General features: G+C 47.2%; 2 pseudogenes; both read left to right on the top strand.

Moving 5' to 3' along the window:
* The first annotated feature begins 7,065 nt into the window (after window positions 1-7,065).
* On the top strand, window positions 7,066-8,779 carry LOC125547322 (myricetin 3-O-rhamnoside 1,2-glucosyltransferase UGT709G2-like; annotated as a pseudogene).
* A 145-nt stretch (window positions 8,780-8,924) lies between these two features.
* On the top strand, window positions 8,925-19,864 carry LOC125549438 (GDSL esterase/lipase At5g03600-like; annotated as a pseudogene).
* The last annotated feature ends 4,979 nt before the right edge of the window (window positions 19,865-24,843 follow it).

The raw sequence follows: 24,843 nt of genomic DNA, 5'->3' as shown, positions 1-24,843 counted from the left end.
ACAGCTGAGTTAATAAGCTTCATGTTGGAGGCACGGTGTTAGCTTTAATACAAAGCTGTACATATGTAGTTATCACAAAAGGAGGCTTGCTTCCAAACATCCTTATTTCTTATGTGGTTGCGTTGCAGTGACGGCCTATCAAGTACTATAAGATAATTGAGATCATGTCGTACTAAGCTTCGAAACTGATAAGGACCAAAAGGTGGCTTATTTATCATGTTACCTGATAACGATTTGAATTTTCAAAGGAAGAAAAAAAAATCTCTGACTGAAAATGTAAAGGAGTTAAAGTCTTATGTAATGCTCTTGCCTCTATAAACTATGAAAGTAATAAATACTGAAATATGTATGTTATTCCATATACAGTTTAATTTTTCTCCATGTTATCCTTTACGAAATCACAAACAAGGTCTCATGCATTGTAAGTTAGTAGGGATTGTGTCCACGTAAGAAGGATCGAAATTGATGTGGACCATAAAGGGGCGTATTTGGGATGCTACTTGACATTCATTTGGTTTTTTGAAAAAAAAAGGTGAATTAAAACTTGAACGAGTTAAAAGTCTTATGCCATGTTCATTTTCTTCTCTCTATAAATTCTGAACGTAACAAACATTTAAATATGTTTGCAATTCTACATATATTTCAATTATTCTGCCATGTTATCATTTAGGTGATTACAGACATTGTTATTGTGCATGATGGAAAAAAGTTGTTAATCTACTTTTGCTTGTTTTATTACTTGATGCCTCTAATATTCTGGAGCCCCCCTCCAAGACATGAAATACAATTATTGCTCCCAACTCTGTTAGGGACACTACGTTCTCGAAAAAATATCTACATGGATTTTCACATATGAAGTAAGATTCACGACAGTGTTTGCAAACAGCTGAAAACAAATATGCATTTTGATTCATTATTTATGCTTTCCAGGTTGTCACGATTTTTGAGATTGTAATTCAAGAAATTGGTTTAATTCCCTGTGTTTCCAATTTGTGAGTTACCTTTTAAAGAATGGTTAATTTAATCTGATGCCCGCGCAAAGGACCCATGAAACCATTATTGCTCAGTACATAGTAGTTGTATACATTTTTTAGAGAAGTAGTAAGGGAAATTTTGTTTCTAAAATTGTCTCATGCTTAGTGCACATGTCTTAAATTAACTAAAAATGATCATGGAAACAAATACCTAACACGACAGTCTAAATGGATATAACATTTAACTTCATACTAACTTAACTACCTAACATGCTATAGTAGTATGGGAAATTTTGTATAAATGTGTACCAACTTTATATATTAATTCAAAAAGAACTCATACGATTAAAAACACCAAAATAATAATATGTCAATCTTGCACATCGTTAGGAAATATACATATGCCTGTACAAAAACAATAAGGACTATTGAAATTGTGTTTAAAAAAATAGTAAAATGCAACATAATAAAATTACCAGAATAGTGATACAAATATAGTTTGCACAAAAAAATTGTACATAGTGTGTGTGTGTGTGCGTGCGTGCGTGCGTGAGTGCGTGCGTGCATGCGTGCGTGTGTGTGCGTGTGTGCGCGCGCGCGCGCGCGCGTGTGTGTGTGTGTGTGTGTGTGTGTGTGTGTGTGTGACTAAAGTATTAAACATACGTAACATAAGGTTATGTAAGCAGATAATAAGGTCTTATTATTAAGTTCATAAAATTCTAGCCCGCGCATCAAGCGGGCCTCTTTGCTAGTTATATTAAATACACATAGTACAATCTGTACAAACACACATGGAGACTGCTAGACAAATTGGACAAAGACATATGTCCCGAAAATTATGCAGCAAAGGATCCCAAGAAAATAAAATTTACAGAAGGTTCCCAAGAGATCTCTGCACACATCGAAACCAACAGCTGCCTCCACACTCCAGTGTTGCCAAAGCGCTCACTAGAAGAGAAACGCAGCCTCCAACATTTCAAGATCTAGGGCAGTATCATTGCCAAAAATGGCTTTCAAAACCGATGAACAGACCTGCTGCATGTAGCAAGGCACTTATCGTTGCGGCATGTCGGTCAGGGAACATCCCCATGCTGTCCTAGACCCAGATCCATCGCTATGAAGTTGGGGGAGAACATTGGAACCGTCGCCGTCGGACCACAAAACCTGCTTCTAGATCATCATCTTGTCCTGACCGTTGTCACCGTTGCAAGAGACGGAAGCCACGGACAACACAAACAATAGATCTCACCGTCTGAAATAGCCAGCAAGAAGACGAGGCTAACGGCTTCTCGACGTCATCATAAAGATCGTCGTCATGGAGAGGAAGAAGCCGAAGCAGATTTATTCGACGTGGCGCTGTCCTCCTCACTCCGGTGCCACCAAACGAAACGTAGACCCTATCTACAGAACACCATGGAAGAGGAACGGGATCCTCCCCCTCCATCCACAGCCGGAGTAACAGATAGAGGATGCAGAGGCCGTGGCTTCACCAGCGTACTGCAAGGGAAACCGTCGTCGCCCAGTTCGCCCTTTTCTCTCTCGAGCGGTTGGGATGAAGGAAAGCACATAGCCCTAAAATGGGAGTAGCGTGGCTAGGTTTTGTCCTGAGGAGGCCACTGGTGCACGACACCATTACCAAAAGTTTATTGAGGTAATGGCAACCAAATTTTGTGCAAACCGGCTGGAGATTCAAAATATGTAAAATTTAAAATTGCAAAGGCCATTGGCAATCTTCCTTACAAGGCAACTCCAAAAGAAAATAGAAATTATAATTGGATTCTGGAGAAGTCCAGTGCCCATCTTCCTCCTCATGCCATCGATCAGATCGGTCAGTGCGCGGGGCATGGGACTCCCCGCTTGCCGATTCTTTGGCCGTCAGCATGACCTCGCAGCGACGGTGGTTTGGGACAACCGGGCTCCACTCCGATGTCGCTTTTTCGCTTGGCTCGCTTTCAAAGATAAGTGTTGGACCTGATCGCTTGGCAAGGCGCGGTCTGCTGCATCAGACAACATGCCCTCTGCGCGACCAGAGAGAGGAGAGCATCGAGCACATCTTGCTGGCTTGTGTGTTTGCCCGCTCTATCTGGCAAGCGGTTTTTTCGACATGGAGGCAGGTGGATTGGACACCAACTACCAATGATTTGCTACTCCCTTGGTGCACACCCCACGGGACACTACCAAATCTCCGGAAGGATTTCAATACCCTCAACATTTTGGTCTTCTGAGATATGGAAACGGAATGCCATTGTCTTTAATAACACTTATCCATCAGTGGCAGTAGTTCTTAGCCGAATACTTGAGGAAGGCAAAGCTTGGCACATGGCGGGGGCTCTTGCGTGGAGATTTACCATCTTTCTTTGTAGTGTTGTATAGGCGGGGACGTAGGGAGTAGTCCGTGGATGTGTTTGGCCCTCGGGCCGAGAGTGCAAAACCATGGATGGGCTTATTTACCCTCTCTTCTATTAATATACGACTAGCACATATGCCTAATTCTCAAAAGAAAAAAACTAGCATATATGCTCGTGCATTGCAACGGGTGAGAAAAGTAGCGTGCATTTAAATTTAGGAAGAATTATAGTGCAATCACGTTGCTTTGTCAAAGAAAACACGTGGCTGCGTGCGACATGCAGGAATCCGGTTCACGTGACCAGTTTAATCGGGTCTCTCTGGGGTCCTTCTTTAAAGTGCACAACAGCTGTGGTATGTATATGTTCTCTAACCACTTCGCCCATGCACCTAACATTCAGTAGCCAACTTGGTACGTGAAGCTTCACACACGTATATTAAGTGATTTGAATGGATGTAGGAGGGCGATGTGAGACTATTTAACAAGTGAACCATTATTTTGACATAAGCATAACATATCTTAGCTAGCTACTACCTCATGGCCTGCGCAAACGGTCGCAAGTTCGATCCCCATTTCATGCAGCTCTTTTCCCCTCCTCCTAGAGGTAGTTGGGCCATAACATACAACGTGAAGGGTCCGGCCCATAGCTGTGTGCGAGACGGGAAACCGAGAGAGGGACATGCTGAAAAATGGCAAGGTTGAGGGGATTTTTCGTAAAATTTCATGACGGGCCAAGAATATTGATTCTCTTTATTAGTGGGTATAGATATAGATACGCATGCTTGTGCATATTCTAACAAGATAATCTTCCTCCTCATCACTGCCGGATCCATTAAAACTTCGAATATGGGGTTAGGTTATGCGAGAAGACGTTGGTGACCACCATCTACAGATCTGATTGTTGTCTAGAGAAAAGGACGAGGAGAAGAATTTGATATTATCAAAACGACCGCCACCCCAGTAATGCAGACTGTCTAATGGGATGACCTATTAGACACCCTGACATGATCAAAACGACCTCTACCTCGTCAACACGGACAAAGAGATTAACATTAGACACTCTCGCCTGAAGCGGGTTAAACATTAAGTGAACTAATTTTCTAAAATTCCTTTACTTGAGTTTTAAAAAGTTCACATTGCATTAAAAATGTTCATGTAATATAAAATCTTATCCGGGCAAATATTGACACGTTTAAACTATGTTCATGGCATTTTTAAAACATTCATATCATTCAAAAAAAATTAGGGACATCTAAAAAATTATCACCTGTTTAAACCTATGTTTAGTGACATTTAAAAAAATGTTCAGAATATGTAAAAAATTGGTCAAGCATTAAAAAATGGTTCATAACATATTAAAAATGTTTCTGCCATGTAAAATATGGTTTATAAATAGTTCAGAAATATTCGCATGTTTTACAAAAAATGTCATGAATTTTTTTAATTTTTTAACGATTTTTCAAAATTATTTACTGTGTATTATAAAAATTCTGTTCTGCATTTTATAATTTTTAACTTGTATTTCTAATAAATCTTCATAGTGTACATAAAACATTGTTTAACATTATCTGAAAATATTTAACATGTATATAATAATTGTTCAAAGTTTATTGAAAAAATTCAACATGTCACTGAAAATTGAAGAAAACAAAAAAACGAAAATGCAAAAATATATAAAAAAAGAACAAACAAAAAATTAATTACCAATAATAATAATAATAAACCTGACAAAAACCAATGGGAAAACACAAAGAAAAATAAGAAGAAAAAACACAGAAGCTTCCAAAACCGATCCATAAGGGTCCTAAAACCACTCCCACTGAACCCACGGAACACGTGTTATTGGACCGACCTGGTAGCAGGGGCGCCATAGGCTAGAGGAGCTACTATCTCGCAAAGAGCGAGATAGGGCACACGCACATGCTTTGAAAATGATTGGGCTCCGGTACGTGCCAGTCCATCATGTTTAACAAAGGGGTGAGCCCATGCAGGCCTCCGAGTAGGATGGTGAAGATTGATATCGTGGTTTGAACGACAAACAGTGAATTTGAATGCTGATAGGATGTGAATCCAGATGCGAAAAGTACTATCTGATGATGTAGGCACTTCTACTGACAACCAAGATGTAGAAGAGGCTGCCATCCCAGACCCACCTGTCAGCCACCACGGCACAAAGTCGCGGCGTCTAGCTATAAAAGAGGGGTGTCGTGTGCATTTTCATTGGGCGAACTGGTAAGCGGCTGAGAGCCGTCAGATTATAGTTTACCTGTATCTTACATGTAACCGCACATCTAATAAAGGCGTGAGGAGTGCATTTCAATTACAACATAGCCGCGCCGATTCCTTGATCCCACTATGCTCCTAACAATTGGTGTATAGAGCCATTGATCCTCGCCGGACCTCAGTCTAGATCCTTCCTGCCCCCACGATACACTGTCGGCGGAGGTGGCGCACCATAGACATGAGCTGATGGAGAGCCAGCCTCACGCCAGAAGCCAAGGTCATCCATCCATGAGACGCTCTCCGTGGCGTCGGATGAGGCGCACGAAAAGCACTAGAGAGAACTCGACAAGCTCATCGTTATGGTGATGGGTCGCGCGATGGAGTTGAGGGTCGGGCATTCGGTGCCCACGGCCGTTGATGTCATCGCCCCTACTCCAACAGGCGAGACGGCCGGGAACAGAGCAGGCAAGCGGTGGAGATTGGATTGTAACATCGACCGATCAGTTGCGCGGCTGCTTCGATAGCCGCCTGTAAATCCAAGATCAGCGTTGTTCTGGTTCAGAGAGGGTAACGACAGCTCCGTTCAAGCCAAGCGCGCAGACTAGGCATTTGGTGGAGGTCATGGCAACGTCCGAGGCGCGTGTGCTGCATGGGCTGGCATCCCACAAGGGGATCGGTGAGCAGGTGTCGCACATCAACAAGATCATCGCGCGGCTCGACAGACTCGACGTCAAGTTTTCCGAGCAAGTACAACGCCTGGATCAAGTTGAAGCCAAGGGGGATCTCTCGGTCACTTCCAACGGAGAAATCCATCAGGAGTAAGTTCATGTGGCGCGCGCGATCAAGGAGTCTCACAGCACTCAGGACGCGGATCTGGACCGGCTGGCGCAACCAGGGTGTTTTGCAGCGTCCCCGACTGCCGCGTCTACTGTTCAGGCACCTCTGCAGCTTCATTGACCGTTTGATCCAGGGAGGGTGGCGCAATCTCTGCGTCCTCCTGATGAGCAGAGCTTCAAGCGGCCGTGGATGCCGAAGATGGAGTTTCCCCGCGTGCTTCGGCGGCGACGGGTCCGCATGTGGCTGGACAACTGCTAGGTCTACTTCTAGCTCTATCAGAGCGATACTGCGGGAATTCGATGTGAATGTGCACCACAACTGTTTGATGGAATTACTGTTATTGAAACAAGATGATTCAGTACACCAGTATCGCACCATGTTCAATCAGCTCGTCTATCAAGTCCGGTTGTATGATGCAGACATCGGTGAAACAATGTTTGTGTTGGGCCTGAAGGAGGAAATTCGAGCGGCTGTTGAAATTCAGTTACCCCAGCCTATGGTACTAGCGGCTGAATATGCTCTTGTGCATGTGCAGGAGGTTGTGTTGGAGCGTCAGAAGATGCAGAACCCTAAGATTCAGAAACAGCTGGGTTAGAGCAAATTTATAGCACCTCGCTAGGAAAATTATACTCGCCCTCTGTTTGCAACAGGAGATCTGTGGCGAGCAAAGCAACTCAAGGAGTTCAGACATGCAAACGGCCTCTGTTACACCTGTGGAGAAAAGTACATCCAAGGTCATGTGTGTGCAAACAAACCACCCTTGCAGCTCAAAGCCCCGGAAGCTCAAGAAATTGAAGAAAAACTCTTCAGATGCACACACCAACCCCATGCTCCATTTCGCCACCGCCCTTGTCGATGCCGGCGTCCAGGTCACTTTCCTCCACATCGAGCACAATCTCCGCTGTCTTGCTCAGACGCCTTTGCCGCCGCGCCTACGCTTGCTTTCCATCCCTGACGGCCGGCCTCCCCGACAACCACCCTCGCAGCTTCTTAGAGCTTCTGGAGTCCATGCGGATGACCAGCAGTGCCGCATATTGTGCCCTGCTCTTGTCCGCCGACGCGCCGGTGACATGCGCTGTTGCTGATGGCACCGTGACGTTCGCCATCGACGTCGCCAAGGAGCTCGGCATCCCGACGCTCGCCTTTGCCACGCACAGCGCCTGCAGCTACCTGGCGGCTGGCGCTCCTGTCCATGCCCAAGCTCGGCGAGAGCCCCTTCCCTGCGGACGACCCGGTGTGCGGCGTTCCGGGGATGGAGGGCTTCCTCCGGCGCTGAGATCTACCCCGGGTACTACTGCGCTAGCTGAACAAGGCGACACAGACCCCTGGGTGCTCAAGCTCGCCGAGGTCACCGCTCGCTCCAGCAAAGCTTGTGCGCTCATACTCAACACCACTGCGTCCATGGAGCAGCCAGCGCTCGCCCACATTGCGTCGCGCACAAGCAACATGTTTGCCATAGGCCCGCTGCACGCCAGGTCAAGGTTCGCCGCAAGCCCAAGCCTGTGGAGAGAGGACGACGGGTGCATGGTGTGGCTGGACAGCCACGAGGACTGGTCCGTCGTGTACGTGAGCCTGGGGAGCCGCGCGATGATCACACACGAGCAGTTCCGAGTTCCTCTCCGGCCTGGTGCTACTGGGTACGCCTTCCTCTTGGCGCTCTGGCCGGACATGGTCCAGATGACGAGCTCCGCGCTCCTCCGAGAAGCTGTCGGGGCCGGCGGTGGAGGGTGGCAAGGCACGAGCCGTCGAGTGGGCTCCTCAGCGGGACGTGCTGCGGCACCGGGTGGTGGGCTGCTTCCTGACACATGCCGGATGGAACTCGACGCTGGAGGAGTGCGCCATGGAAGGCGTGCCAATGGTGTGCCGGCCCTTTAATTTCTGACCAGCAGATCAACAGCCGCTTTGTGGGCGTCGTGTGGAGGACGGGGCTGGACATGAAGGACGTCTGCGACAGAGGCGTCGTTGAGAGGACGACGAGGGAGGCCATGGAGTTCGACGAGATCAGAGGGGCGTGGCCCAAGCTATGGTGCAGCTGTGCCCTCATTTTTTTGTTTATTCTGGGCTTGTTGAGCTGTGTCCTCAGCAGAACCTTTGTACTCCTCGTTATGTGACTTGGGTGTATGTGTGTGTGCTGAACTAGTTTGTGTATGTGTGCTCTTGGCGGTTTGCTTTATTTATAAAGCGGGGCGAAAGCCTTTTTCGGTAAGCTATGGTGCAGCAGTTGAGGCTGGATGTCGCGGAGGTGGGGTCGTCGTCGTCCGAGTTGGAGCGGCTCGTCCACTTCATCAGGGAGCTCAGCATCAGGTCCTGTTGAAGCCCAGAACTAATGAAGACGACTATCACAGCCTCTCATGCACTACATGTTCAGTTTCATACTTATTCTCAGAACTTATTCTAGCATTTCCGGAACATATGTATGGAAGATGAGGAAATGTAAGAGGAATTCAGTCTCGTGACTTGACACCATTTTAAGCCAATTCCCCACAATTATGTTCTTGTGATCTAAATTCAAATGTTCTTGGTTCTACTTTGTAAGAGGAAAATTATGCTTATTACTTGTCAGTACCAACAAGTCCTCATGAGAAATACAGCTTCTTATGAGCATCTTCCCATTAAGTATGACTGGTTAAATACGTACTTGTTCTACGGTTAGACCATTAAAGTACTATAAGTTACTGAGAATGTGACAACCGCCAACGTTGAGCTGCTACAAAGCCTCAGACAGAGCAGAAGGTAACGCGCCGACGGCTCCAACAGTCCAACTGGGGCGGAGGTTAATAGCAAAACAGTTTTGCTAGAACTCATCTAGATGAGATATAATTTGGTATCATTCATCTTTTATAGTCATTGGATGTGATGCTATAAGATGCTATAAGATGTGTGTGTGCTGACGTGGATGGTATATGTTCTTGTTTTTCAAGTGAATGAGACCAAATTATATCTCATCTAGATGAGTTCTAGGTACTCCCATAGCAAAACTGGAGAAAATACAGTCCGGCGGAGGGGCGAGGACAACCGGCAGCGCGGCCGACGAGCTGACGGCGGTGCGCAGCGGGGAGGAGGGCATGCAGAGGATGCGCAGGCCTCGCGAGACGAACAGCGAACGACGTACCGTCCACGAGTCGTATATATACTCGTATTCGTCAATCCGTGTCCGACTGTGCTACGGCTCCGACTCCGGTAGAGGTCGCTAGCCCGACTTCGACTTGTTTTGCTGGTCCGTGGTTCCAACTTCCATATATTGACAAGGGAGAGGCAGCAGGCCATGGTGTACGAGCATGGCAGACAAGCGCTTTGCGTTCCTGGTTTTTCGTTGGCGAAAGAGTAGCGGCCGGCTGGGTGATCGTGATCCTCGGGCCAGTGGTAGTAGAACGATCCGCCACCACGCCGCCGGGATCAATGAAGCTTCTTCCGGCCGCCCTCGGCCTCGTCCTCATCCTCCTCCTCGTTCTGAATCTCAATGGTGTGGAGGCCCGGCCTGCGCCTACCGGCGGCCATCAGAAGAAGGCGTCGAGCTACACCTTCTTTGTGTTTGGGGATGACTTCGCCGACAATGGGAACCTCCCTCCGACCAACCCTGTCACTGAGATGTCGCGGCAATGGGCCTACCCCTACGGCTCCAACTACGTTGATGCTGATGGGTTTCCGCGGCCGAATACTCTGTCCGGCCGCTTCTCAAACTACAAAATTCAGTAGGATTTCATCGGTAAGTACTAGTATGTTATATTACCCTAAAAAGGTACTCTGTTATATTGTAATCTCATGTTATGCTGTAATCTATGGTGCATCACAATCAACCCTACTCGTTGTTTTATTGATAACTTGCAGCAGCAATGCTGGGATTGGAGGAAGCCCCTCCAGCGCATGCCCGCACGGCAGATAAAACCTGTGACCCGTCCGGCATGACCTTTGCTACCGGTGGTGCATGCGTGTTGGACAGTACATCGCAGGAGGTCCCTGCCCTCGCCAAGCAGGTTGACACTTTCAAGAAGATGGTCAAGGACGGGACCATCACGGAGAATCAACTGAGTCGCTCCGTAGCGCTCGTGGCCTACTCCGGCAACGACTATGCAGGCACCAGCGTCATTAGGCTAGGTAACCCCTGTTGGAAATATGCCCTAGAGGCAATAATAAATTGGTTATTATTATATTTCCTTGTTCATGATAATCGTTTATTATCCATGCTATAATTGTATTGATAGGAAACTCAGATACATGTGTGGATACATAGACAACACCATGTCCCTAGTAAGCCTCTAGTTGACTAGCTCGTTGATCAATAGATGGTTACGGTTTCCTAACCATGGACATTGGATGTCGTTGATAACGGGATCACATCATTAGGAGAATGATGTGATGGACAAGACCCAATCCTAAGCCTAGCACTAGATCGTGTAGTTCGTATGCTAAAGCTTTTCTAATGTCAAGTATCATTTCCTTAGACCATGAGATTGTGCAACTCCCGGATACCGTAGGAATGCTTTGGGTGTATCAAACGTCACAACGTAACTGGGTGACTATAAAGGTGCATTACAGGTATCTCCGAAAGTGTCTGTTGGGTTGGCACGAATCGAGACTGGGATTTGTCACTCCGTGTAAGCGGAGAGGTATCTCTGGGCCCACTCGGTAGGACATCATCATATGCGCAATGTGACCAAAGAGTTGATCACGGGATGATGTGTTACGGAACGAGTAAAGAGACTTGCCGGTAACGAGATTGAACAAGGTATAGGGATACCGACGATCGAATCTCGGGCAAGTACAATACCGCTAGACAAAGGGAATTGTATACGGGATTAATTAAGTCCTTGACATCGTGGTTCGTCCGATGAGATCATCGTGGAACATGTGGGAGCCAACATGGGTATCCAGATCCCGCTGTTGGTTATTGACCGGAGAACGTCTCGATCATGTCTGCATGTCTCCCAAACCCGTAGGGTCTACACACTTAAGGTTCGGTGACGCTAGGGTTGTAGAGATATTAGTATGCGGTAACCCGAATGTTGTTCGGAGTCCCGGATGAGATCCCGGACATCACGAGGAGTTCTGGAATGGTCCGGAGGTAAAGAATTATATATAGGAAGTGCTATTTCGGCCATCGGGACAAGTTTCGGGGTCACCGGTATTGTACCGGGACCACCGGAAGGGTCCCGGGGGTCCACCGGGTGGGGCCACCTGCCCCGGGGGGCCACATGGGCTGTAGGGGGTGTGCCTTGGCCTATATGGGCCAAGGGCACCAGCCCCAAGAGGCCCATGCGCCAAGAGTAGAGAAAAAGGAGAGAGTCCTAAAGGGGGAAGGCACCTCCGAGGATGGACTCCTCCCCACCCTTGGCCGCACCCTTCCTTGGAGGAAGGGGCAAGGGCTGCGCCTCCCCCTCTCCCTTGGCCCTATATATAGTGGGGAAAAGGAGGAGCAAACCAATCTAAGGCCTGGCGCCTCCCTCTCCCTCCCGTGACACATCTTCCTCCTCCCGCAGCGCTTAGCGAAGCCCTGTTGGAATCCCGCTACTTCCACCACGCCGTCGTGCTGCTGGATCTCCATCAACCTCTCCCTCCTCCTTGCTGGATCAAGGCATGGGAGACGTCTCCGTTCCGTACGTGTGTTGAACGCGGAGGTGCCGTCCGTTCGGCACTAGGATCATCGGTGATTTGAATCACGACGAGTACGACTTCATCAACCCTGTTCACTTGAACGCTTCCGCTTAGCGATCTACAAGGGTATGTAGATGCACTCTCTTTCCCCTCGTTGCTGGTTTCTCCATAGATAGATCTTGGTGATACGTAGGAAAATTTTAAATTTCTGCTACGTTACCCAACAGTGGCATCATGAGCTAGGTCTATGCGTAGTTTCTATGCACGAGTAGAACACAAAGTAGTTGTGGGCGTTGATTTTGTTCAATATGCTTGCCGTTACTAGTCTTATCTTGATTCGGCGGCATCGTGGGATGAAGCGGCCCGGACCAAACTTACACGTACTCTTACGTGAGACCGGTTCCACCGACAAACATGCACTAGTTGCATAAGGTGGCTGGCGGGTGTCTGTCTCTCCCACTTTAGTCGGATCGGATTCGATGAACAGAGTCCTTATGAAGGGTAAATAGCAATTGGCCTATCACGTTGTGGTTTTGCGTAGGTAAGAAACGTTCTTGCTAGAAACCCATAGCAGCCACGTAAAACATGCAAACAACAATAAGAGGACGTCTAACTTGTTTTTGCAGGGTATGCTATGTGATGTGATATGGCCAAAAGGATGTGATGAATGATATATGTGATGTATGAGATTGATCATGTTCTTGTAATAAGAATCACGACTTGCATGTCGATGAGTATGACAACCGGCAGGAGCCATAGGAGTTGTCTTTATTTATTTATGACCTGCGTGTCAACATAAACGTCATGTAATTACTTTACTTTATTGCTAACCGTTAGCTGTAGTAGTAGAAGTAATAGATGACGAGACAACTTCATGAAGACACGATGATGGAGATCATGATGATGGAGATCATGGTGTCAATGCCGGTGACGAGATGATCATGGAGCCCCAAGATGGAGATCAAAGGAGCTATATGATATTGGCCATATCATGTCACTACTATTTGATTGCATGTGATGTTTATCATGTTTATACATCTTATTTGCTTAGAACGACGGTAGTAAATAAGATGATCCCTCATTAAAATTTCAAGAAGTGTTCTCCCCTAACTGTGCACCGTTGCTACAGTTCGTCGTTTCAAAGCACGCCGTGATGATCGGGTGTGATAGATCCTTACGTTCACATACAACGGGTGTTGACGAGCCTAGCATGTACAGACATGGCCTCGGAACATAGCAAAAACACTTAGGGTTAACTTGACGAGCCTAGCATGTACAGACATGGCCTCGGAACACATAAGACCGAAAGGTCGAGCATGAGTCGTATAGAAGATACGATCAACATGAAGATGTTCACCGACGTTGACTAGTCCGTCTCACGTGATGATCGGACACGGCCTAGTTCGCTCGGATCATGTAATCACTTAGATGACTAGAGGGATGTCTATCTAAGTGGGAGTTCATAAGATGAACTTAATTATCCTGAACATAGTCAAAAGGATTTTGCAATTTATGTCGTAGCTCGCGCTTTAGTTCTACTGTTTAGATATGTTCCTAGAGAAAAATTAGTTGAAAGTTGATAGTAGCAATTATGCGGACTAGGTCCGTAAACTGAGGATTGTCCTCATTGCTTCTTAGAAGGCTTATGTCCTTAATGCACCGCTCGGTGTGCTGAACCTCGAACGTTGTCTGTGGATGTTGCGAACATCTGACATACACATTTTGATAACTACGTGATAGTTCAGTTAAACGGTTTAGAGTTGAGGCACCAAAGACGTTTTTGAAATGTCACGAAACATATGAGATGTTTTGAGGGCTGAAATTGGAATTTCAGGCTCGTGCCCACGTCAAGAGGTATAAGACCTCCGACGATTTTCTTAACCTGCAAACTAAGGGAGAAAAGCTCAATTGTTGAGCTTGTGCTCAGATTGTCTGAGTACAACAATCATTTGAATCGACTGGGAGTTGATCTTACAGATAAGATAGTGATGTTTCTCCGAAGTCATTACCACCAAGCTGCTAGAGCTTCGTGATGAACTATAATATATCGGGGACATGTATGATGATCCTTGAGATGTTCGTGATGTTTGACACCACAAAAGTAGAAATCAACAAGGAGCATCAATTGTTGATGGTTGGTGAAACCACTAGTTTCAAGAAGGGCAAGGGCACGAAGGGATACTTCATAAAACGGCAATTCAGCTGCTGCTCTAGTGAAGAAACCCAAGGTTGAACCCAAACCCGAGACTAAGTGCTTCTGTAATAAAGGGAACAGCCACTGGAGCAGAATTACCCTAGATACTTGGTAGATTAGAAGGCTGGCAAGGTCGATAGAAGTATATTGGATATACATTGTGTTGATGTGTACTTTACTAGTACTCCTAGTAGCACCAGGGTATTAGATACCGGTTCGGTTGCTAAGTGTTAGTAACTCGAAATAAAAGCTACGGAATAAACGGAGACTAGCTAAAGATGAGCTGATGATATGTGTTGGAAGTGTTTCCAATGTTGATATAATCAAATATCGTACGCTCCTTCTAGCATCGAGATTGGTGTTTGTGTTGAGCATAGACATGATTGGATTATGTCTATCGCAATACGGTTATTCATTTAAGGAGAATAATGGTTACTCTGTTTATTTGAATAATACCTTCAATGGTCTTACACCTAAAATGAATGGTTTATTGAATCTCGATCGTAGTGATACACATGTTCATGCCAAAAGATAGTAATGATAGTACCACCTACTTGTGGCACAGCCACGTAAGTCATATCGGTATAAAACGCATGAAGAAGCTCCATGTTGATGGATCTTTGGACTCACTCATTTTTGAAAAGTTTGAGACATGCGAACCATGTCTATTGGTGTGTATGCATGAAGAAACTCCATGCAAATGGACCGTTTGAACTCACTTGATTTTGAATCACTTGAGACATGCAAATCATACCACATGGGCAAGATGACTGAAAGCCTCTTTTTCAGTAAAATGGAACTAGAAAGCAAATTATTGGAAGTAATACATTTTGATGTGTGCAGTCCAATGAGTGCTGAGGCATGTAGTGGATATCGTTATGTTCTTTCTTCACAGATGATTTGAGTAGATGTTGAGTACATTTACTTGATGAATCACGAGTTTGAATTATTGAAAGGTTCAAGTAATTTCAGGGTGAAGTTGAAAGATCGTCGTGATAAGAGGATAAAAATATCTATGATATGATCATAGAGATGAATATCTGAATTACGAGTTTGGCATAGAATTAAGACATTGTGGAAATTGTTTCACAACTGATACAGCCTAGAACACCATAGTGTGATGGTGTGTCCGAACATCATAACTGCACCCTATTGGATATGATGCATACCATGATGTCTCTTATCAAATTACCACAATAGTTTATGGGTTAGGCATTAGAGACAACCACATTCACTTTAAATAGGGCACCACGTAATTCCGATGAGATGACACCGTATGAACTATGGTTTAGAGAAACCTAAGCTGTCATTTCTTAAAAGTTTGGGGCTGCGACGCTTATGTGAAAAAGTTTTAGGTTGATAAGCTCGAACCCATAGCGGATAAATGCATCTTCATAGGACACCCAAAACAGTTGGGTATACCTCCTGTCTCAGATCCTAAAGCAATAAGGGATTGTTTCTAAAATCTGGTCCTTTCTCGAGGAAAAGTTTCTTTCGAAATAATTGAGTGGGAGGGTGGTGGAGACTTGATGAGGTTATTGAACCGTCTCTTCAACTAGTGTGTGGCAGGGCACAGGAAGTTGTTCCTGTGGAAACTACACCAATTGAAGTGGAAGCTTATGATAGTGATCATGAAACTTCAGATCAAGTCACTAACAAACCTCGTGGGATGACAAGGATGCGTACTACTTCAGAGTGGTACGTAGTCCTGTCTTGGAAGTCATGTTGCTAGACAACAATGAACCTACGAGCTATGGAGAAGTGATGGTGGGCCCGGATTCCGATAAATGGCTCGAGGCCATATAATCCGAGAGAGGATCCATATATGAAAACAAAGTGGAGACTTTGGAAGAACTACTTGATGGTCGTAAGGCTGTTGAGTACAGATGGATTTTAAAAGGAAGACGGACAATGATGGTAAATGTCACCATTAAGAAAGCTCGACTTGTCGTTAAGATGTTTTCCGACAAGTTCAAGGAGTTGACTACGATGATATTTCTCACTCGTAGCGATGCTAAGAGTCTGTTGGAATTATATTAGCAATTACTGCATTATTTATGAAATCTTGCAGATAGGATGTCAAAACATTGTTTCCTCGACGTTTCTTGAGGAAAGGTTGTATGTGATACAACCGGAAGGTTTTGTCAATCCTGAAATATGCTAATAAGTATGCAAAGCTCCAGCAATCCTTCTGAGGACTGGAGTAAGCATCTCGGAGTTGGAATGTACGCTTTGATGAGATGATCAAAGGTTTTGGATTTATATAAAGTTTATGAGAAACTTGTATTTCCAAAGAAGTGAGTGGGGGCACTATAGAATTTCTGATAAGTATATGTTGACATATTGTTGATCAGAAATGACGTAGAATTTCTGGAAAGCATATAGGGTTATTTGGAAAGTGTTTTCAATGGAAAGCCTGGATTAAGCTACTTGAACATTGAGCATCAAGATCTATAAGGATAGATCAAAACGCTTAAAAGTACTTTCAAATGAGCACATACCTTGACATGATCTTGAAGGTGTTCAAGATGGATCAGTCAAAGAAGGAGTTCTTGCCTGAGTTGTAAGGTATGAAGTTAAGACTTAAAGCTCGACCACGGCAGAATAGAGAGAAAGGACGAAGGTCGTCCCCTATGCTTAAGACATAGGCTCTACAGTATGCTATGCTGTGTACCGCACCTGAAGTGTGCCTTGCCATGAGTCAGTCAAGGGGTACAAGAGTGATCCAAGAATGGATCACAGGACAGTGGTCAAGTTATCCTTAGTAACTAGTGGACTAAGGAATTTTCTCGATTATGGAGGTGGTAAAAGAGTTCGTCGTAAAGGGTTACGTCGATGCAAGCTTAACACCTATCCGGATAGCTCTGAGTAGAGATACCGGATACATATAATGGAGCAACAATTTAGAATAGCTCCAAGTAGAACATTTATTTGGAATAGCTCCAAATAGAACGTGGTAGCTACATCTAGGAGATGACATAGAGATTTGTAAAGCACACACGGATCTGAAAGGTTCAGACCCGTTGACTAAAACCTCTCTTACAAGCAACATGATCAAACCTAGAACTCATTGAGTGTTAATCACATAGTGATGTGAACTAGACTACTGACTCTAGTAAACTCTTGGGTGTTAGTCACATGGCGATGTGACCTGTGAATGTTAATCACATGGCGATGTGAACTAGATTATTGACTCTAGTGCAAGTGGGAGACTGTTGGAAATATGCCCTAGAGGCAATAATAAATTGGTTATTATTATATTTCCTTGTTCATGATAATCGTTTATTATCCATGCTATAATTGTATTGATAGGAAACTCAGATACATGTGTGGATACATAGACAACACCATGTCCCTAGTAAGCCTCTAGTTGACTAGCTCGTTGATCAATAGATGGTTACGGTTTCCTAACCATGGACATTGGATGTCGTTGATAATGGGATCACATCATTAGGAGAATGATGTGATGGACAAGACCCAATCCTAAGCCTAGCACTAGATCGTGTAGTTCGTATGCTAAAGCTTTTCTAATGTCAAGTATCATTTCCTTAGACCATGAGATTGTGCAACTCCCGGATACCGTAGGAATGCTTTGGGTGTATCAAACGTCACAACGTAACTGGGTGACTATAAAGCTGCATTACAGGTATCTCCGAAAGTGTCTGTTGGGTTGGCACGAATCGAGACTGGGATTTGTCACTCCGTGTAAGCGGAGAGGTATCTCTGGGCCCACTCGGTAGGACATCATCATATGCGCAATGTGACCAAAGAGTTGATCACGGGATGATGTGTTACGGAACGAGTAAAGAGACTTGCCGGTAACGAGATTGAACAAGGTATAGGGATACCGACGATCGAATCTCGGGCAAGTACAATACCGCTAGACAAAGGGAATTGTATACGGGATTGATTAAGTCCTTGACATCGTGGTTCGTCCGATGAGATCATCGTGGAACATGTGGGAGCCAACATGGGTATCCAGATCCCGCTGTTGGTTATTGACCGGAGAACGTCTCGGTCATGTCTGCATGTCTCCCGAACCCGTAGGGTCTACACACTTAAGGTTCGGTGACGCTAGGGTTGTAGAGATATTAGTATGCGGTAACCCGAATGTTGTTCGGAGTCCCGGATGAGATCCCGGACATCACGAGGAGTTCCGGAATGGTCCAGAGGTAAAGAATTATATATAGGAAGTGCTATTTCGGCTATCGGGACAAGTTTCGGGGTCACCGGTATTGTACCGGGACCACCGGAAGGGTCCCGGGGGTCCACCGGGTGGGGCCACCTGCCCCGGGGGGCCACATGGGCTGTAGGGGGTGTGCCTTGGCCTATATGGGCCAAGGACACCAGCCCCAAGAGGCCCATGCGCCAAGAGTAGAGAAAAAGGAGAGAGTCCTAAAGGGGGAAGGCACCTCCGAGGTGCCTTGGGGAGGATGGACTCCTCCCCACCCTTGGCCGCACCCTTCCTTGGAGGAAGGGGCAAGGGCTGCGCCTCCCCCTCTCCCTTGGCCCTATATATAGTGGGGAAAAGGAGGAGCAAACCAATCTAAGGCCTGGCGCCTCCCTCTCCCTCCCGTGACACATCTTCCTCCTCCCGCAGCGCTTAGCGAAGCCCTGTTGGAATCCCGCTACTTCCACCACGCCGTCGTGCTGCTGGATCTCCATCAACCTCTCCCTCCTCCTTGCTGGATCAAGGCATGGGAGACGTCTCCGTTCCGTACGTGTGTTGAACGCGGAGGTGCCGTCCGTTCGGCACTAGGATCATCGGTGATTTGAATCACGACGAGTACGACTTCATCAACCCCGTTCACTTGAACGCTTCCGCTTAGCGATCTACAAGGGTATGTAGATGCACTCTCTTTCCCCTCGTTGCTGGTTTCTCCATAGATAGATCTTGGTGATACGTAGGAAAATTTTGAATTTCTGCTACGTTACCCAACAGCCCCAACGATGTGAGTATCATATCAACGCACAATGTATATATGCATACATTAATTTGAACAATTAATTCGTTTGTGAATCTTACTAACGTATAATTTTCATGTATGCAATGTAGATTAATGCTTATATTGGAAAGGACAAAAGAGATTGCAGCTAATGTGGATCAATTGTTGAAGCTTGGGGTAACAAAGGTTCTTGTCAATAACTTGCACCCTATCGGTTGCACGCCATCACACACCCGAACCAACAACTACACCACGTGTGATATTTTTGGAAACTTGGGTGCATCTATCAACAACGATAATCTGAAACAAGTTATGACATCAAAGAAGAATGTCTACATCATTGACGTGTACACCGCATTCGCTAATATTGTGGATCATGCAGCAGGTATGTATCTACATTCATTCAAAAGTGTCTCATTATTTTAGAATTATCTTAATCTAATTAGATGGGTTTGATTGTGTACTTGAAATACTTTATTTGAACATTTTAAATTTCATATGCATTAATGTAGGTAAAGGCTCAGAGTTGTCCAAACAATTCAAGCGCAAACTATTGCCGTGCTGCGAGAGTTTGAATTCGAAGGGTTACTGCGGACAGCAAAACGAGTCATCCGGGGAGCTTCTGTACACTGTGTGTAACAAGTCAAGTAAATTTTTCTATTGGGACGATATGCACCCGACCCATGCAGGATGGGATGTTGTGATAAAACAATTGGAAAAGCCTTTGAGGGAGTTTGTAAATCAAGCCTAGGTAGCTGGTTTTATATATCTGTGTAGAGCTTTGCATCCATGATGACAACCTTCTGATTTATTTCATAGTTTCAAGTATTTGGAAGACAGGATTTTCCCGATTCCATGATGAATATTATATTGTATTTGCATATTCTTTTGTGAACACATGAACATAACTCTATACCCCCGCAACTATAGACCCGACAGTCCGATTGGCGGGACCGATAGCTTTTTCTTCAAACAATCCACGATGGTTCACTAGCCTATGGCCACCCGGAGTGTCCTTTTTCCAAACATCTAAACAGTAGTTCACTAACCTTGGACTAAAGGTTACATGCGGTTGACTCGACTGATATATCTGTATGGGCTTGTTTTCTAGTTGCTACCTTCAATCCTACAAACCTACGTACCCAACATTGATGCCTGAACACATCCACCAACTAAGGGTGTAAAGTAACTTGTTTTCGTTACAAGTGTGTACATGTATGCGTATAGACATAGTCAGCCTCCCTCGATTCCAACTGCATTTCAGTCCATGGTTCCTTCATTGATGCACATAGACAATCATCAGTAATTTGTGAGATTGGCTTAGACTCGGTCTACCCCCTTAATTAGGGGTAGTAAAAGGATGCATACTTACTTTGACACACGCCGGAGACGGTCTTCCATTGAGCTAGTCATATAAATTTTGGGTCCCGATAACTGCCACACGTGTGGTGTATCGGGTGGTTGTGCCGCACATCCTGTGTGGCACGGAGACGACCCTGCCCACACGACCGCGTCCGGGCGCGCGCAACCACAGCCCGCACGTCCGGTGCAGCGCGATCGCCCCGCACGAGCACGTCCGGGCGAGCGAGCACGCGGCCCGCACGACCCGTCTCAGCCGTCGCCCCTCCCCGCCCGCGAGCCACACGCCCCGCGTGTCAGTAACCACGCGTCCCGCCGCGATTGCCATGGTCCGGACCCTCTTCAGTTGCCATGTTGCTGAACTATAGTTGCCATGTCGGACAACTACAGTTGCCATGGTTGCTCAACTGCAGTTGCCGTCTTAGGTCAAGTGCCGGATGCCATTTCTGGGCAACTGCAGTTGTTGCCATGTCGGACAACTATAGTTATCATGATTTTGGAAAACTTTAATAGTTGCCACCTACTAACACTGGACAGTTGCCATGTAGCACTAAAAAACAAGGCAAAAAACATGTTGCGGGTAAAAAGAGAGTTGCCATCTGCTTACAAGCACGCTAGGGTAGTTGCCATGTATCCTGCAAAACACATGGCAACTGATGGCTTTTGATGTGTGGGAGAGGAGATTGGAGGGCAGTTGCCATGTATCCTGCAAAACACATGGCAACTGATGGCTTTTGGTGTGTGGGAGAGGAGACGGGAGGGCAGTTGCCATGTATCCTGCAAAACACATGGCAACTGATGGCTTTTGGTGTGTGGGAGAGGAGACGGGCATGTGGGTGACGGTGGTATCTTTAGGAGTTGCCACCTACTAACACTAGACAGTTGCCATGTAACGCTACAAAACAGACGTGGCAACAATAACATGTTCGGGTAAAAAGAGATTTGCCATATGCTTACAATCACAAATGGGGCAGTTGCCATGTACCCTTCAAAAACATGGCAAATGACAGCTTAGGTGTGGGAGAGTGGGTGAATGGCAGTCGTGGGAGATGGGGAACAGGAGTGGTGCGTGGCGTGCGGGCGCGACAGCAGTTCCATCGCACGCCCCGACTGGCGAACGTTGGCTGCGGAGAGAAAACAGGCGTGTGGGCGAACTCCCCCACATGCCACACACACGAGTGGTCCTACGTGGCACATAAAATCAACCTTTTTATGCCAAGATTCGTGCAAAAGGCGTTGGACGGTGATGTAGGCGTGTGGGCGAGTTGGCTAACGCCCACACGTGTGGGCGTTAACATTTCCGAAGATACTTTAAGAGTTGCCACCTACTAACACTGGACAGTTGCCATGTAGCACTAAAAAACAAGGCAAAAAACATGTTGCGGGTAAAAAGAGAATTGCCATCTGCTTACAAGCACGCTAGGGTAGTTGCCATGTATCCTGCAAAACACATGGCAACTGATGGCTTTTGGTGTGTGGGAGAGGAGACAGGAGGGCAGTTGCCATGTATCCTGCAAAACACATGGCAACTGATGGCTTTTGGTGTGTAGGAGAGGAGACGGGAGGGCAATTGCCATGTATCCTGCAAAACACATGGCAACTAATGGCTTTTGGTGTGTGGGAGAGGAGACGGGCATGTGGGTGACGGTGGTATCTTTAGGAGTTGCCACCTACTAACACTAGACAGTTGCCATGTAACGCTACAAAACAGACGTGGCAACAATAACATGTTCGGGTAAAAAAAGAGTTGCCATATGCTTACAATCACAAATGGGGCAGTTGCCATGTACCCTTCAAAAACATGGCAAATGACAGCTTAGGTGTGGGAGAGTGGGTGAATGACAGTCGTGGGAGATGGGGAACAGGAGTGGTGCGTGGCGTGCGGGCGCGACAGCAGTTCCATTGCACGCCCCGACTGACGAACATTGGCCGTGGAGAGAAAACAGGCGTGTGGGCGAACTCCCCCACATGCCACACACACGAGTGGTCCTACATGACACATAAAATCAACCTTTTTATGTTAAGATTCGTGCAAAAGGCGTTGGACGATGATGTAGGCGTGTGGACGAGTTGACTAACATCCATACGTGTGGGCGTTAACATTTCCGCAAATTTTCCCCCAATCTCAAGATGCTGATATGGACAGTACATCGATCGATCTATGGAGGCAATCAAGCTCGTAAATATGCTGGCAAGAGACGGCGATCATCGATTGATGGTTATACTCTGAAAATCTGAATAATGAATGAATATAGAGTAATGCTATTCTAAGTGTGAGTATAGAATTTAGCGTTACTATATATATTGCTCACGCCTTCTGTTGCGTGGACGAATGGCGATGTACGCCCTAACGAGACACTAGATGAAGGCCATTGTCCACGTAACAGAAGGTTCGAATTGCTGGAGGCAGACAATTGTTCTGTTGAACATATTATGTGCATGTATCTGTTAGAATAATTTCCTACCGACCTGTCTCTAGTTTTCTTGTATAGATAAAGCTGAGGGTTGTCCTTGTACTTATATACGTGCACCGTGCACCCGATCAATACATCGAGAGTTGCATTGCCTTTAACATGGTATCAGTTTTCTTCCCGATCCAACCCTAACTTCCGCTCCTCCCTAGAAGCAACCGCCGCGGCACCACGCTGCCGCCGCCGCCATCCACCCGCGCCGCCGCCGCACCCGAACCCCGCCGCCGCGTGCGCCTCCCCACCCCGATCTCCCTCTCCTTCCCGAGCCGCCTCCCCATCTCCTTCCACACCCGATCGTCACCACCGTGCCGCCACCACCTCGATCGCCGCGCCGCACCCATGGCCTCTCCCCACTCCGTCGCCTCCCTTCCCTTCAACCCCTTCGACGGTCCGGCCCCTCCCCCGATGGAGGTCGTTCGCGATCTCGACATCTTCACCTACGTGCCCATCATCCTCGACTACGCCAACTCCACCTACTACGCTTGGAAGATTTACTTCTCCCTCGTCTTTCGCAAGTACCACCTCATCGATCACGTTGATGGCTCCGTCGACTCCGACCTCATGTTCGCGGATGACGACTGGCTGACCATCGACGCCACCATCACCCGTTGGCTGTACCAAACCATCTCCAAGGACATCTTCCACACCATCGTTTGCGACACCGATGACGCGTAGACGGTGTGGGCAAAGCTGAACGGGCTCTTCCTCGACAACACCCTCCAGCGCCGCGTGTTTCTTCAGCGGGAATTTTTGGCTGCCACCAGCTTAACTCGTCTATCGACGATTATTGCATGCGCCATAAGAAACTTGCCGACGAACTTCGCGACCTCGGGGAGCGGGTCTCTGACGACCTTCTCCTCAGCACGCTCACCGCCGTACTGAACGAGGAGTTCAGCAACGCGGCCTCCAACCTCACGTTCCATCCGGACCCGACTTTTCCTCGGGTTGTGGCCTATCTTCGGTTGGAGGAGAGAAGGATGAAGATGGTGAAGTCCCGGGCCACGCACACGGTGCTTGCGGCGGGCACCTCCAGCGCCGCCCCTCCCACGGCTCCGCAGCCGTCGCGGCATCCGCCGCCACCGACGACCTACTACCAGGCGCCTCCACCCCCGGTGTACCAGCCGCCGCCCCTTGCCCCCGATCGTCGCCGCGGGGGGCGTCGCGGCAAGAAGCAGCAGCGGCACGACGCGGAGGGGGGGGCGCCGCCAGCCGCTGACCGCGACCCACCCTTGGATGGGGGTGGTCCACGCGTACACCATGCCGGTGCCGCGGGCCCCCGTCTCGGCCAGGATCCTCGGCCCCCGCCCCGGTGCCCACCAGGCGGTGTTCGCCGCCCCAGGTGGCTACCCCGCCGCCGCGCCTGCGTACGCTGCCCCGGGTAGCTACCCCACGGCCCTGCCCGCCTACCCCGCCGCGCCCCCTGCCGCGGCCGCTGCCCTCCCGCCGGCACCCTGGGATCCGGCCCTTCTCGCGGCGCTTCACTCCGCTCTTACACCCAACACATACACCGGAGGCGACGACTGGTATATGGACACCGGGGCTACCGCCCACATGACTTCCAACCCTGGTAACCTCAACTCCGCATATCCAGTTTCTACCGCATGTCGTATCACTGTTGGGGACGGTTCATCCCTTCCCATTACTCATGTCGGTCATGGTTCTTTTCCGTCTAACTCCATGCCTATACATATGTCTAATGTCTTAGTTTCACCTGAGCTAATCACCAATCTTGTTTTCATTCGTTCTCTTACACGTGAAAATCCTATAACTGTTGAATTTGACGAAGTGGGTTTTTCTGTCAAGGACGCCCGTACCTGGATGGTACTTCACCGATGTGATAGCCCTGACGGCCTCTACCCGGTGAACTCCATCAACACCTCCACATCCGCTCCGGTCGCTC

The sequence above is a fragment of the Triticum urartu genome, chromosome 3A (genome assembly GCF_056163025.1).
Source record: "Triticum urartu cultivar PI428250 chromosome 3A, HENAU_Tu73, whole genome shotgun sequence".
Lineage (NCBI taxonomy): Eukaryota > Viridiplantae > Streptophyta > Magnoliopsida > Poales > Poaceae > Triticum > Triticum urartu.
The sequence above is the reverse complement of the archived record's forward strand: the minus strand, read 5'-3'. Positions and strand labels throughout refer to the sequence as shown.